Genomic DNA, 13,540 nt, shown 5'->3' with positions numbered 1-13,540 from the left:
CGTGCGGTTGATCTGGTGCAGCCAAGCCAAGCCAAGCACGGGATTTGTAGTGTGGCAGCGTCCTCTGGTGGTGGCGCACCGGACACCGCGCGCACAAGTTGCGTTTTCCATGAGTGCTGTGCGGCGCATTTGCTTACTCTTGTCGGGTTGCCGCCAACTCTCTCGCTCTCTCTCTCGGTTCACGTCCGTCCGTGCAGGGATTGGATTTGGATGGTTAAGTTACGAATAGTCTGCCTGGTCGGGGAAACTTTTCTAAGGAATTGGATTTGCACCGTTTCAGACGCAAGGAAAACGGTATCAAATGTTCCGTCGCTATATTTCGTTAGTCGCCGACACTATGGCTAGATTTATACATAATATTAGCAACATTTGTATTTTCAAATAATTTTATTATAAAAATAGATTCACGATTATCTAATGATATTAACTATGTACCGTCAACATAAATATTTTCTTATATATATTTGGTTAAAATTTAATTCGTTTGACTTTTTGGAAAGTAAGATGCATTATTATAATAAAATCCAGCCTTGATGTAAACAAGGCCAAGGCTGAGGTCCTCTAGCCTTTGCATGACAATACATACATGTGGTTCTTGCTCTGCTTTCGATTTGATTCCTGGAGGTGCAGCAGAGTACGGTTGGTTCGTCTGGTGCGGCGACGACTGATGCTGGCAGTCATTCACAGACGCCCCACCACACGGCAGAAGCTTCTCCGCCTACCTACCTCTCTTCCTAGCACGCTGTCTTGGAAAACTCACATGCATCGGCCCACCCATCCATCCATGGCTTCTGCTTCCCTCCGTTTTTGTTTACTTGACACCCATGACCACTTTTTTTATTTGGTAATACTTGTCACCGAATTTTACTATTCCAATTTTACCCTTTGTGGGCCTATGTGAAAATTTTAATATATTTTACCCTTTGTGGGCCTATGTGAAAAGTTGGCTTCAAGAAGAATAGAGAACTGCTTCAAGTATTTGGGCAAGCCCGCCACTCATTTCAAATTTTGAACGACGTCCCCTTTGGTGGGAGCTGAAACGTCCAGAAGGTGCTTACGTGTATGAATAACAGGACCAAGGGTATTATGGTAATTTTGAATAGGACAGACGTCCACCTTGGTTTCTGTGTTTTGGTCACCGGTGTCAATTAAACAAAAACGGAGGGAAGTAGCTTCTCAAGTTCTGTAAAATAAAAATTATAATCTATCTACACCTCCGGACAAGATGAAAATTCCGGCTCCTCCTCGCTTATTTGGCGCGTGTGGTTGCTGCGGATGCTTGCGCAGGAGGAGAGGTGCTCATGCTTCGGTCTTTTTTTTTCTTCAATTCAAAAGAGCAGCATAAGATTTGCCAACAATTTTTATCAGAAAAACAAAATAAAACAAAGAGTAACAAAACATCGTGACATACAACTTGTTTGGCTGGTAGCTCCAAGCCCATCAAATCGGAACAAATAAACCCTTACACACCACATTGCAAGAAATTTTACGGTGCGTGAAAACAAGTCAAGATGTGGACCTAAGGACTAATTATAAAATTTTCACTGTTGGTGATGTTTTAACTCTTGGCAAAACTTTCGCCGACTGCTTCTACCATGACTATTTCTAAGCGGTCGGCAGAACCTATAGTGGCAGGCTATCTGCCACGAAAGGTACCATTTGTCTACTTTAAAAAGTGTCAGCAAAGGTGGATCATGTTATAGTGAAATTAAGATCTGACACCATGGATATAAGGAGCAATTTGACCTCACTTAAAACTTGTTGTGGACCCAAACTAAACATTTGCGGGTTAGTGTTGATAACAAAAATTAGCCGAAGTGCTCAACGAACTCCATCATCATCATCTTTCCACGAGACGGTCAAAAAAACATATTTGGATCGTCTCATTTAGAGTTCGGTGAAGAAAACAGGTTTTCGGGGGTTAATCCAGCGGAAACCAGCCTGGCCGGTTTCGAAAACCGTACAGGATGGGTTTTGCAACTTCCTCAAATTGAATTAATGGATTGAACTATTGTATTCGCCTCGTTGAGTGATCGAAAAACATATATGAATGGCATCATTTGGAGTCCGGAAGAATTAATTATGATTATACGAAGGTTTTTCTCTGTGGACCTGCCAAAACCACTCGGACCGGTTTTGCTGGACCGAACCTGAGTTGTATTTAACTCGTTGGAAACTTGACCAATGTCATGGAAAACTTCTATATTTGGTTTGGGATGTGTTTGCTACTGGGATAAGACCAATCCCTCTATATATGAGAGGACCACGACCGACTGAGATATCTCAACTACACAATCAACAAAATCAATCTATTACCTCTCTTATGTCCTTTCAACCCCATGCTATTGTTCATCGATTGATTTGATGACCAAGAATAGCGTCCTAGGCTTGCCGACCAACCTAGGGCAACCAATCGATGTCCTTGCATTGCCCAAATGGGTTCCTTCCAAGAAGGTTTCTTTGCTAGTTTGCGCGAACTAGTTGTTGTTGGTCAGGTAAGCACGATTAGTTATTCTTTGGTGGTTTTCTCGTAAACCTCGTCGTTCCTCACCACGTAAGCATGATATCTACTACCCTATATGGCGTTCTCTGGCAAAACCCGAGAAAAAACCGGCTAGGACGGATCCTAAAACCGACTAGGCTAGTTTTGTCGGGCCATGCTATGCCAAGTTCATGGATATCCCGAATTACACTTACCTCAAGCTGAAGATGGCAGGTCCATGCGGTGTCACCACGGTGTCAGGAAATTTCTAGAATGTTTACCAATGTGAGAGGGATGTCGTCGAAGCCAATGCCCTTGACTTTGGGCCGAGAAAGAAGAACAACTTGTGGGCTCCGGTGTACCGCGCTTCCACCACCAAAGAACAAGCTCTTGCCAATAATCCCGAAGGGAGCACCGCCCATTCTCTTCTCACCCTCGGCATCGACTCCGCCACCGGCTCACACTCCTGATGTCGGCACCAAGAAGGCGCAAGATGGTGTCGGTGTTTGATGACTAGCAACACATCACGGCAAACGCAGAAGGGCGACGGCCACTAGATCACTCTGTTCCAAGACACGTGACTATGCAAGTGTTCAACGGTTCAGGTTTGTACGGTACTAATAATTTGCCCAATTGCCCTTAAGCTCTTTATTTGATCCAATGCTTAATGTCTTTGCCCCCAGTTTTTTTCCTTTACGGCATAAGACTCGAGACTCGTCTGAAACTCCGATTTGGGATTTGGGAACCCCATAGCTAGGGAAGTGTGACTTGAGACTACTTGTTAGTGAATAATCATAATCTCATGTTCTCAACTTTGCTGTAATTTAATAACTCTTCTGATTTTAATGTTGAATCTAGTATGGCATACTTTGGTAAATTACTTACTAATAGTTTTCTAAAATTACTGAAGAATCATTTAAGGTTCGTAACGTCACAAAAATTAGATGGTTTTTTGCTATTTTATGCATTGAGAAAAACATATTAGATAAGATTAATATTGATGCCATCATCAATAATGGCTTTGCTTCCGCAAATGTTAGTAGAAAATTTTAAGGTAACGTTTATGATTTGTTTAATAAGTGTTTTCTTATGCATTAAAAATTATTATTAAAAACATTTTATTATAGTTACAATAAAGGGCCTATCTTTTTTAACATTGCTCCACGCCACTAAATTGACAGGACCGGGCCTGATAGTAACACCGAAGGTCAGCGAGGAATGCAATGTGCAACTAGATTATTTACGAAGGAGAGGAGACGCACAGAATTTTAGTTTATAGCACATTGCACTCTGTTCTCTTTTTGACAGTAACTATGTACTCTGTTCGCATGATCGTTTCTGTGGCTTATAAGCCGGCCGATGCTGTTTCGTTGTGAGAGAAAAATATTATATCATGGCTGATAAGCATGGCTGATACGATCAAGCGAACTAGGTGTCATGAGTCCGTTTTCTATCTGCAGAAGGATCGATAACTTGGGCTTGATGCTCTGTCCTTCCAAGACCTCCACATCAAAGTTCCACAGCACCGCGGCAACAATAGTCTTCATCTCCATGATCGCGATGTTCTTGCCCAGACACATCCTCGGCCCTGCGTTAAAAGCCAAAAATGTGCAAAATGGCACACATACTGTAACCTGGTACCATCCTCGGAGAGCCACCTCTCGGGTACTCATGGCAATCCTTGCCCCACACACTCTCCATTCTACCAATAGCATAGATGGAGATCAAGATGGCTTCACCACGGCGCACTCGATGACCGCTTGGCAGAGTGTCATCGCCCATCACATTCTTGCGCTCGATTGGGCCTGGCGAGTACAACCTCAGGGACTCGAACAAGGTTGCTTGAAGGTAAACCAGAGGTTTTGTCTCTGCTGGCTCAAACACAACCATCTTGCCAGGATCAGTGGTGGAGATGCGAGAGGCGATTGGCGTTAGTTCCTTGCGAACGCTGGAGACGACGCTCGGGTTGTTTGCGAGGCTGTAGAAGAGCCATGGAGGCACTGTGCCGATAGTGTCCCGCCCACCGATCATGTAGTTGAGAAGCGTCTTGCGCAACATGACTGTGGCAGAACCTCCTAAGAAATCGGGCACACGTGCACCTATCGTTGTCTTAACAGACCTCTGGTAGCGTACACGAGTTCCCAACAACTTAACAGGTCTGTCGGGTGTCCTCGGAAAACCCGAATCATCCACGAATCTTTTTCGAACAGGATCCCAATCACAGACATTGCAGATTACACAGTTTATTCAAATATATACATCAGAGTGAAATATAGCGGAAGTCTTAAGATAACATAGTTTACAAACCAGTTGTTTTAAACTTACAAAACCATAAGTGTCATACAACCATAGTAGCGGGATAATATTACATTAACATTATTTATCATACAAACTAGTGCCTTGTCCAAAGGCCATTCATCATTCCTCATCGTCATTGACTTCAAACACAGACATGCAGTAGGGACCAAAACAAGCCTGCGCATGCGACTCACCTGCAACAAGGGTTAACAAACCCTGAGTACAAAAGTACTCAACAAGACTGACCCAACGTAACAGGGGGTGAACGACTTTAAAGATGCAGGTGTTGGGGCAAGGTAAGGATGTAGTAAGATTCAAAAGTTCTTTGCCAAAAGCTTACTATTCTTGATTCTATTTTCAAGTTTTACCCCTAAGTCTTCTTAATTCATTATCTCAAACTAAGTGTTCATATCCCATGTTCCAATCCTTCTCATTCCATTCCTTTTCTCAAGTTTTAGTAATTCACCAGTCCTGCATTGCTTCTGTAATGAATCGAGTCTCCATATCCGCGGAGCACCGGCAATTCGAATTGATTCAAGTCCCAGCTGGGGATTCCTTATCACACGACATATGTAGAACTTAATCTTGCATATATCAACCTCGCTACCGGATCGTCCTATACTAAGCCGTCTCCACGCCACCCGAGAGTACAGCACACCTCAAATCCGGCCACATTCCAGCCACGAGGGTACATGCTACTCCCGCTATCTCTCCACTCCCAGTGCGTGGGCATTCGTCTTAGTATCAGTTTAGCCGAAGTAGGCTTACCGGAGTATGTGACCAGTACTACAAAGTGTCTCGTTCAGAAGATCCACAATGAGTGGCCTTTAAGCGACATAGTCGGCAACATTACCCAACATTCAAGATAAGTCACCCGACTAGTCTCTAGTTCATTCTACCTTCTTTCTTTCTTTGGCCAGTATGCCATCTTTGATTGTAACGAAACTTTTACTTTGAAAGCCTACCATAAAGCATACTAAGCATTCTACGCCTTTGTAAGTGAAATCATCCTCAAGGATGGTAAACAATTAACAAGGTAGGCAATGCATCAAGTAGGTAACATTTGAATAATTCAACTTAATGCAATAGGTAACATAGGTGATAAACTTTTCAAAGTAAACAAGGTAATGGTTTAATGCATAAACCGGGGCTTGCCTTCGTTGACGATCTCGGGTTCCGGATCAGTACCACAATTATCGAATCCCGTGACAACCGGGGATTCTTCCACAACTTGCTCAACTAGAATCGTTTCACTCTCAGATTCTACACGAAATAATAACATATGCTTCAACATGATGATAATGTAAACATGATGCTTTCATGGTGCATGAAATATAATAACACCTTGAATACAACTTTCCTTCACGGTACAGTTGCAAGCCAACAAAACCAACTTGCAATTCTACCATCAAGGACCACACAAGTGACTTGACCAAATTGATCTTGAAACCCTACTAGTCACAAAACATGACCAAAACAAGATCAAACTCTAACCTAACACTTAGGGTTTACTTTTATTCATTTTTGAATTAATTTGGAAATAAGCCCAAAAATGAACTTGTTCCAAATGACCTCAAAATTTTATGTAAGCTTCTTCATGACAAATTAGTGTACCAAAACAAATTTCATAATTTTTGGAATTATACAGTAGCCTACAAAAATCATGGAAATTACATTTATCAATTAATTGAGCAATTTTCATCACATTCAAAAAGTTCTATAAATCAATACTTCATATTTTTCCTAAATAGTATTCATCACAGAGAGGTCACACAAAAATTTTTATAATTTTTGGAGCTCTAAATAAATCTACACAAAAATAACAAAAACAGACACTATTCATCCATTTCTGGAAATAGAAAAATTCCATTTGAACTATACCGTCGCTGACATACGGGACCCACTTGTCATCCCTAAGCTTCGGCTTTGACCGCGGCGATGACGGCGCTGATCGGCGCTAACTCGCCGACGGTGAGCCTAACGGCGACGGCCAAAGTACCAAAACGTTCACAAGGACTAGGCGCATCGATCTGTGGCATTACGGAGGTTGATTACGACACGGAACAAGGCTGACGCCGGCCATGGCGGACGCGGTGGCACGGCAGCGTTACGCCGGCGAAACAAGGCCGGTAACGGTGAAACAAAGAGTCCAGGAAGCATCAGTGGCTCACCCCAAATGTGTTGAAGCAACAAGCGAGACCAGAGAAGCTATGGTGACGCGTTTCGACGGTGACGGTGATCACGGTGGAGCGGACCTCGTCGACGACGGCATTCCGGCGACTGCAGTGGGCAAAATGACCAAACAAGAGTGGATTAAGTACTACAGCATCGAGACGAAGCTGTAGAGACAACAAGCAAGGGCAACAGCTCACCGGATGATGCTGGCCGCGGTGAAACGGAGTTTCGGTCGAGGTCGCCGGCCGCGAGGAAGAAGAACGTGGACAGCGAGTTCTCGGCGAAATCAAGTGGTAACAACTGGTCGGTTGGAGACACAAGGAGCAGGCAAAACTGGGACACTGCTTTTCCGGGGCTATCTTGCACTGAGGAGGCGAGGGGAGCTCGCCGGAGTTGAGACGGCGGCATCGGGAAACAGAGGAGAGGAAGAAAAGCACATAACGTCGTCGGGGCTTTATAGCGCGGCCAGATGAGTGAGGGGGTGACACGCAGTGAGCCATTCGTGCCAGCGCGAAGCCGAGGGCAGCCACGGGCGCGCCTAGAAGACTGGAGAAAGGACGCCGGCAGTGGGGCGGTGGCGCCCTGTTGTCAACTTGATTTTTGAAATATTTACAGAATTGCCACTGCGTTTATTTTGCAAATTACTCCCAATTTTTCTAAAGAAGTTGAAAATCTCCAAAAATGAAAGTTGCTCAACTTTTAAAACTCTACAACTTTGCTTTAATGAACATTTTCAAATTCTGGCTCCATTTTGAAATTTGAATTTGGCTTGCATTTGAGCATTTGAATCATTTCAAAATTACTCCAAATTTTATATGTAAACTTTAAAAACATTGAATACCAAAGTTGATCCTTATCAAATAAGCTTCAACTTTGCTTTTTGTCACAACCCCAAATTTTAAATGGATTTTGAATTAGACAAAAGGGGCAAAAAGGACTTTTATGATTTGAATTTGAATTCAAATTTAATTTGTTTACCTTTTTACTTAACTTTGATTTTTGACCAGTAACATGGCCCATTAGGGTTATTTGAGTCAATTAACACATGGTCTCACATGATCACATGAAATTTGACCCTTGAGGTCATAATCTTTATTTAGAGTTTTGGATCACATTACATCACATAAAATAACAACTATGAAATAAAGCTTATTTAGTGAATGCATTCAAAATTTCCTACTTTATGAATGCTTTGCAATGCATATGATGACATGTCAAGTTTTAGTGCTAGGTCAAAACACCAGAGGTGTTACAATGATATCGCTGCATTCCAGGTCAGTGATGTAGTAAGAAAGGATGTCGATGGACATCACCTTGTCATGTCCATGTTGGAATGTGATCGGTTCGGCTAATCAAAAACTTAATTACGAGATTAATTAAGCGTTAAGCTTTTGGTCTACTGTGGCAGAACCACCTAATCTAATGCCTCACAAGAGTGCTTGTCTTCCATTAGACACTAAGCACTCAGGGGAGAACACTAGATTACTCGGTTCCGTCGGACACACCCCAGGAGAGAACCTGAAAATCCACATTTTTGCCATCAGGATCACAAATGAGAGAATAAAGCTTACATCATTCGTAACCATTTCTTACATCACTTTTAATACAACATCAGAGTATAATATTTATTAATATAACAGCAGAATGAAATCATGTTATCAGAGTTATAAACAATTTAATTGAACAGCGGAATAGAAACATGTGAACAGAGTTACAGCGGAAATAAACATCCATTAATGACATGATGAAGTATTGATATATATGGACTACGGCAACAGATTATGAAACTTTCATTTATAAAAGTATTTAGTGAGAGTTATAAATAACAACTACGATCGCAGCGTAAAGGAAATCCTCGCTGAGCCCACCAGGAGGAATCTATACACAAAGGTCAGCTCTAGCATCCACCTGTCACCTGCAACAGGGGGAATAAAACCCTGAGTACTCAATTATACTCAGCAAGACTTACCCGACAGGAGAAAAGAACAGACTCCAAGGATATGCAAGACTATCTGGTTGTGGGTTGCATTTGCAGAAAGCATTACTAAGCGTGCGTCCTTATATTTGATTTTTAATAATAGTCGCATTGGTTCATTAACTAACTATTCTACGTAAGCACCTGTACTACTTTCAAGCAAGTGGTAAGCAATCAGATTTCCTTTTCCATCTTCCATCTTTCATCTTCAGTTCTTACTACGATGCTAAACCATAGACAAGCCGTACCGGATAGCCTGGCGATTCGCGAATCAATGCCCCCAGCTAGGTACCCCGAAAACACACGCCCAGCTTGTAACCCAGGCACAAGCAGGACCAACCCATCACTCTCTTGTCCCGGGTGTCCAGGTCCCCGTCCAAACTAGGACTCCAAGCCCCCGCCCCTGAGTCCCGGACTCAGTGCGGTGCAAGGACCTCCTCCACCAAAAACAAACTCTGACAGTCGGTCCGGAAAGAGCCGGATCCGCGACAAGAGAGCAACAAGTCTTCCAAGCGCCCATACACAAGTATGTGCTCGGGATAATAAGTCTGTGACCTGCCTAGAGTCGTATGCAACGATCGGTCCTTAACCGACCAGACAGGGAAAAACGGTGTAACCAAGCTATGACCCGCCTCCGCGGCGACACAACTTCCTACACCCACCAATACCAAAACCATATCCCTGCCCGGTCACCATTTTTTATTTTCACCATTTTTATATATTCCAAGTGATAATCATATAGTAACATATTTCCTATATCTCGCGAGTGACAGGCAATCACTCGACTTCTACCGGAGTCCTGTAGCATAGCCTTCTACACGATCCTGTCATACTAGTAAGACTCATAGGATAAAGATATATATGCAAGTGGGTTTCATTCAACTCCTTAAAACTTAATGCACAAATATAATTTAAACTGCAGAAAGTAGGGGTTATGCACCGGGGCTTGCCTGGGTAAGATATATTAAAAAGTTAGTAGCTGCATCTTCAGATCATCCACAATCATCTGGATAGAAAGCCCATTGCATCATCTCCTGGAGAGAATACCATTACATCATCTTCGGATTCCAAATCATCCTTTGATTGATCCGTTGGTCCATCATCGTACCTATATGATATGCATGCGATGCAATGCAAAGATGTGATTAATCAGCTGCAACCGTGACTCGTATAAATACGCTTTACGCCTCTCAAGTTAACAAGCTAGTTTTAACGACGACCGTACTTAGGCTACATATACACGTTGTCGGATAAGACGCTATTTCCTAACAATTATTTTCGTTACATAAACCCAAGTCGTTTCTTTATCCCATTCTATCGATTTAATCATTATTCACAATAGGACATTATTATCTATTTAGCAAACTAATTATTCCGGAGCTACAAAACTTATAGTGAATACCTAATATGGTTAGGAGCCTACTGTACAAATTTTAGATTCAACAATATTACCAATTTATCATGGAAACTCGTACAAGTTTATATTTTCATAATATTAAGTACCCTAAATTAATTATATCGCTTCCAAAAATATTATCACACTATATGAACGGACTATACTAACAGGTAGGTCCTGATGTTAGAAACTCGATAAAACTGGTTTCATAATTTTTGGACAACTACGCAAATGTATATTGATTTTACACTTTTATTCCCGAACTAAATTAGCTACTTGTTTTAGAAAATCAAAGGAGCCAGCAGGCACCAACGGCCCAGAGGAGACCAGCGATACCAGGCCAGCCCAGCTGGCGAGCGCAACCGGCGGCCCAGGCGCATAGACCTCCGGTCGGCCCAGCAGCGGCAGCCACCGGCCGGCCCAGGCGCGGAACAGCACGCACGGCCGAGCAGCGCGAGCAGGCCCAACGCGGGGCGGGGCGCGAGCGGCCCAAGGCGGGGCGCGGCCCAGCCAAGCCAGTCCGCAGCGTAGATAGCAGGCCGGCCCAGTCGGCTGATAGCATGGCATTTTCGCAAAACAACCCCTGAGCTTCTACTAAATCACGCCGTAGTACAATCAATACTATTCCGATGGCTCACGTATTCGCAGTAAAGACCTCGTATAAATTTTTGTCTTGGACTTTCACCCAGCTCACCTTCAATTCGTCTTCTACATCCCGAGGAACAGAGGAGGCCAGCCGCCGGCAGGGCGACAGCAAGCGCGACCCAGCGGGTGCTGCGGTGGAGCGGCCGTACCAGAGCGGCGCGGAGCTCTGGTGGAGAGGCACGGTGGAGGCAAGGTGCTGCTGCCCGGGCGTACCAAGGAGCAGCAGACCCGCGCAGAGCCAAGGCGGGCACGACGGCCACGCACGGCGGAGGAGAAGGAACGATGGCGAAATGGAGGCGCGCGGGGGCTCGGTGCTGGCGAAACCGAACTCCCAGGCACCGGCGAACCAGGCGCGCGGGAGAGGCCGGCACCGGTGCGGATAGCCAGCGAGGCACCGAGGCTCGGTGCGGACGGAAACGCGGTGCGGTTGCGGCACTGGACCACGCAGCGGGACTAGCAGGCGCATGAGGGAGACGACGCCTGGAAACCGCAGGCCCGGCGTGGACCCGAGGGCCGCGGGCGTGCTCGCGCGCGGTTAGCAGCAGGGCTCGGTGCCCACGGCGCTGCGGCCGAGCGACGGCGAGACGACCATGGAACAACAGGGAGCACCGGCGCTGGAGGAGCTGCGCCGTGGAGCAGCCGAACTGGCGTGGGTTGCATTTTTGTTGATTAAACTTGTGCTCCCGATTTATTAAGTACTAAATACAAACTATATTTTATTTTGTTTATAAAACTGTTTTTCATGTTTAATCAATTAAACAAGCCGTTCGATACTTATTTACTAGAATCGTTATCGGACACTCCTAAATATTTCTACGTACTACGTAATTTAACTTGAGCGTTGATTTGAGTCCACGAACTAAGTCACACACGATTCCCTCATCACGGCAAGTACGTTTTAAATCAAAAATTCCAAGAAACTTGTTTTGAAAATTTGACTTAGACCTAAATCGCGGCGCTAAATAAGATCGTAACACCGGGGTGTTACATCTACCCACCTGTCATTTATTTCCAACTAAATAAGAAATGCCGTGATCGACGGCAACCCTTAAAATTCTAAGGGTTTGGCCCCCTGACCCACAGCGCGATTATAAATAAGAGAGACGCCCCTGGTGTCACAAGCTCTCTAATCCACGTGACTATTCACATAACCGATCGATTAGGCGCTGGAGGGTTTAGGAAGGCCGTCTACCCACATCCAGGTACTATTGCAGATCTACATCGTGTTCTTCACAGTCTGGTGAAGACTAAGATCTACTTCATCTACATCAACTCTTCTACGTCTACGGAGGCACTCAGATGACATCTACAAACTCTGGTTAGTATTATATTAATTTTTGCATAATATTTAGTTAGTGATCATGTTTAGGCTAAGATAAGATTCAGTCCAAGTTCTAATTCAACAGTGCATGCCCATCAACACCGAGCTGCCTTTCAGCATTCCTCTTCTCCATCATCTTGGTGACAAATCCATGTAGCACCGTATGTGCGGCCGCGAGCTTCCTCTCCGGACCGATATTTAACCATCTCAACATTTTCCAGAAAGAAGACGACACGATCTGACGGAACAAGGCAACCTCCATCACCGTGTTCATGGCATCCGCGACATGCATGGATGGCATGTCAGGGGACAGGCAGCCAGGGTCCACGCCAAAGACCGGTGTGGCAGTCTGGTCGAACACCAACCTCCCGATCAATTCCTGCATGTCGAATGGAGTCCTTGTGCTCGCCATACGGGCCAAGAAGGGGAGGAGGCCCTTCACCACTTTACCGTGGCAACAAGAAGCCATCAACGAAATGATCTCTGGGTGGCTCAGTATGCTCTGGGTCTTGGCTCTCTGCTGGCGCCAGGCCTCACCATCTGCAGTCAAGAGTGTATCACTCACGATGTCGAAGACTTCAGCGAACGACTCTCCCTTTAGGTAGCTGCCATGGTTTGTCGTGAAGATGTGCTGAACATTTGTTGGGTCACTTGTCATGAAGAATCGCGTGCTGCTTGGACCAGCTTGCACCTTGAAGTTGCACCCTGACGCAGCAAGGACGCCAGTGAGGTAGTCATGGAAGTTGCCGAGATTGGCTATGAATGAAGGGAGTATTCCAAATATTGGCCAGTCTATGCAAGGGTTTTTCTGATCCTCTTGACTTTATTATGTACAAGTAAAATGATACAATTAGAACTAGTACTGTGGAGATGAATAGATATAGGAAGATGGACAACGCCATAGTTTGTAATGTCTAACCACTATGTATGTGCGATGCCTATATATTATATGCTGAAGTGAAATGAATAGAGAAGCAGGAGCTAGTTTTATAGAGAAGCTTCAATTCTTGTTGTATTAAATGGAAAGCAACTACTAACATCTATCTATGGACAATAAATCTTGCAAGGACTACTTCATTAAACACACAATAAATATGGTGTTTTGTATATGTTCATGACAAACACATGAGAGTTTAGACGCCAAGTGCTTGTCTCTAGCCTTTTTTAACCAACCTCTTACAGGTAGTAGCAACTAATTTTGGCAGTGAAGGTCGGTTGGATAAAAATGGAACATGGACTGGATGACCA

The 13,540-nt window shown here is 44.3% G+C and overlaps 1 pseudogene; it reads right to left on the bottom strand.

Annotated features, from left to right (window-relative positions):
- Window positions 1–3,873: 3,873 nt before the first annotated feature.
- Window positions 3,874–13,194, bottom strand: LOC136468943 (noroxomaritidine synthase-like; annotated as a pseudogene).
- Window positions 13,195–13,540: the final 346 nt, after the last annotated feature.

This window comes from Miscanthus floridulus, chromosome 8 (assembly GCF_019320115.1).
Source record: "Miscanthus floridulus cultivar M001 chromosome 8, ASM1932011v1, whole genome shotgun sequence".
Lineage (NCBI taxonomy): Eukaryota > Viridiplantae > Streptophyta > Magnoliopsida > Poales > Poaceae > Miscanthus > Miscanthus floridulus.
This window is presented reverse-complemented; position numbering and strand designations above follow the sequence as displayed.